Below are 3,900 nucleotides of genomic sequence, written 5' to 3'. Positions count from 1 at the left end.
AACCCCCGGCTTCAGATAAGCCGTTAACAACAACAACACCAACCATTACTGCCACGTAGATTGTATTTGAGTCCCTTGCAGCCCACACAGATGCACGAAGGTTGGACAGCCCTGATCTCTACTAAGTAATGGTATCAAGGTCATACTAGATTGTATTTGAGTCCCTTGCAGCCCACACAGATGCACGAAGGTTGGACAGCCCTGATCTCTACTAAGTAATGGTATCAAGGTCATACTAGATTGTATTTGAGTCCCTTGCAGCCCACACAGATGCACGAAGGTTGGACAGCCCTGATCTCTACTAAGTAATGGTATCAAGGTCATACTAGATTGTATTTGAGTCCCTTGCAGCCCACACAGATGCACGAAGGTTGGACAGCCCTGATCTCTACTAAGTAATGGTATCAAGGTCATACTAGATTGTATTTGAGTCCCTTGCAGCCCACACAGATGCACGAAGGTTGGACAGCCCTGATCTCTACTAAGTAATGGTATCAAGGTCATACTAGATTGTATTTGAGTCCCTTGCAGCCCACACAGATGCACGAAGGTTGGACAGCCCTGATCTCTACTAAGTAATGGTATCAAGGTCATACTAGATTGTATTTGAGTCCCTTGCAGCCCACACAGATGCACGAAGGTTGGACAGCCCTGATCTCTACTAAGTAATGGTATCAAGGTCATACTAGATTGTATTTGAGTCCCTTGCAGCCCACACAGATGCACGAAGGTTGGACAGCCCTGATCTCTACTAAGTAATGGTATCAAGGTCATACTAGATTGTATTTGAGTCCCTTGCAGCCCACACAGATGCACGAAGGTTGGACAGCCCTGATCTCTACTAAGTAATGGTATCAAGGTCATACTAGATTGTATTTGAGTCCCTTGCAGCCCACACAGATGCACGAAGGTTGGACAGCCCTGATCTCTACTAAGTAATGGTATCAAGGTCATACTAGATTGTATTTGAGTCCCTTGCAGCCCACACAGATGCACGAAGGTTGGACAGCCCTGATCTCTACTAAGTAATGGTATCAAGGTCATACTAGATTGTATTTGAGTCCCTTGCAGCCCACACAGATGCACGAAGGTTGGACAGCCCTGATCTCTACTAAGTAATGGTATCAAGGTCATACTAGATTGTATTTGAGTCCCTTGCAGCCCACACAGATGCACGAAGGTTGGACAGCCCTGATCTCTACTAAGTAATGGTATCAAGGTCATACTAGATTGTATTTGAGTCCCTTGCAGCCCACACAGATGCACGAAGGTTGGACAGCCCTGATCTCTACTAAGTAATGGTATCAAGGTCATACTAGATTGTATTTGAGTCCCTTGCAGCCCACACAGATGCACGAAGGTTGGACAGCCCTGATCTCTACTAAGTAATGGTATCAAGGTCATACTAGATTGTATTTGAGTCCCTTGCAGCCCACACAGATGCACGAAGGTTGGACAGCCCTGATCTCTACTAAGTAATGGTATCAAGGTCATACTAGATTGTATTTGAGTCCCTTGCAGCCCACACAGATGCACGAAGGTTGGACAGCCCTGATCTCTACTAAGTAATGGTATCAAGGTCATACTAGATTGTATTTGAGTCCCTTGCAGCCCACACAGATGCACGAAGGTTGGACAGCCCTGATCTCTACTAAGTAATGGTATCAAGGTCATACTAGATTGTATTTGAGTCCCTTGCAGCCCACACAGATGCACGAAGGTTGGACAGCCCTGATCTCTACTAAGTAATGGTATCAAGGTCATACTAGATTGTATTTGAGTCCCTTGCAGCCCACACAGATGCACGAAGGTTGGACAGCCCTGATCTCTACTAAGTAATGGTATCAAGGTCATACTAGATTGTATTTAGAATCCAGACCAGACTATCCGGGGATAGGTTTCTCGAGAACCGCTTAAAATTTGATGATTCGTAATACCCTTTTTGCGTTAAATTTCAGAAGGAATCATTAGTGTGACATGTGACATATTTGAAGTACAAATCACTGATCAGAATTAATTTCTCATTTTCGGATAATTTCCCATATTTTGCATCATTAGTGTGACATGTGACATATTTGAAGTACAAATCACTGATCAGAATTAATTTCTCATTTTCGGATAATTTCCCATATTTTGCGGAAGAACATGGGGAAATTAAAAAGGTCATAACTCTGGCCCTGGTTGTCGGATCAAGCTCAAACTGGTACCAAAATATTACGTTCTTTAAGACCTTTAATATGATTCGTCTCATTCTTGTGACGACAAGAATTGAGAAGTTATGTGGTTTATCAAAGTACCTACATCAAAAGCCAACGTGGTTAACAAGCTCGATAGGTTAATTAATACCTAGATAATCAATTAATTATTCACAGATTAGGAAGACTGCACACTCTGCACAATACCTACATGGTACTCTCCATTGTATAGATACGGATACGGCCCTGAATAATTATTCACAGATTAGGAAGACTGCACACTCTGCACAATACCTACATGGTACTCTCCATTGTATAGATACGGATACGGCCCTGAACACCTATAAAACATTTCCTCACAATGAACTCAACGCAACGCAGCAAGTATTTCTTCAGTAGAATGTAGATTGTACATTCAGATTCAGAATTTAAATTCAGTTTCAGTATTGATACACACTTCAACAGAGCGAGACCATAGGGTATCTCGGCTGTTGTTCTAGTACCTATAAACAAAAGTGAAAAATCAACAGTTTTTTCTCCTCATGGTTTAAATTTTTCTTTTTTCAACTTGATTTTTGAGTGCAGAAAGGATTTTTCCCAGGTAATCCAGGTATACTTTGCACTTTTCGGAAATAGGTATATTTTTTATTTACTTTTTTACTGAAGTGTCGCTGTGGCTGTCGAGAAGGTAATCTCATTTTTCTTCAGTATCTCTTAAACATTTTCATGACTACATCTTCTGATCTTCTATCTTCTTATTTTTAATAAAATTAGAGAAAAGATATAACATTAAAAAAAAATAATAATAATAATAAAAAGCGAGGAGTTATACTATGAAAATAACGCGAAATTCGACTAAATTGTTGCATATTGCATAAACAAAAATATGTACCTACATGTATGTCCGTCTGTTGTGCTGATAGACCTTTTCACAAAAAAAAAAAAAAAAAAAAAAAAAAAAAAAAGGGGGTAAATTGTTTATTATTCAGTTTATTATTATTCTTGATTTGATTTTTTTATTTTACTTTCATGTAATGATTTAAAATCAAGACTGGAGCCCGTTCTCCCTTTATTCCCAATATAATGTCACCCATCCATTTATTGGCCTTTCTCGGCGTAGCTTAACATAGGTGACGCTAAAATCGGTCTTAAATGATCGACTGAAGTGTTATCTGAAACTTTCTCGCTTTGAGTTCATAGGTCGTCGCGACAAATTTCGAGATCAGAGCTCATTTGTGTGAGAAAATGTGAAAAAAATCCCGCAAAAACCAGTTTTTTTGGTTTTTTGGCTTTATGGTTTTCTGGACAAAATTTGCACCACCATTTTCGTGATCCTGGTAAAAAGACCTTTAATTTGATATATAGGTCAACCAGGTTTGGATAAGTCCTTCTATGGGGACAGACAGACAGACAGACAGACTGACGGACAGACAGACAGACACCGAAGCGAATACAATAGTCCGTCCACTATACCTTTTATTATTAGTAATAATAAAGGAAGGACGGACTAAAAACTGACCATCGAAAATTTGACCCGATCACATTACTTTCCTTCCTATAGGATAAGGAAAGTAAAAACGGCTTGACTGATTGTGATGAATTTTTTTGTGGTTGTTGAGAAGAGTACTGAGGGTGACATAAGCTACTTAAAGTTGTCATATTCCATCCTGGTTCAAAATGGCGGCACTTCAAAGCTATGCCATTC

This window comes from Diaphorina citri, unplaced genomic scaffold (assembly GCF_000475195.1).
Source record: "Diaphorina citri unplaced genomic scaffold, Diaci psyllid genome assembly version 1.1 scaffold91, whole genome shotgun sequence".
Classification (NCBI taxonomy): Eukaryota; Metazoa; Arthropoda; class Insecta; order Hemiptera; family Psyllidae; genus Diaphorina; species Diaphorina citri.
Note: the sequence above shows the minus strand (reverse complement) of the source record.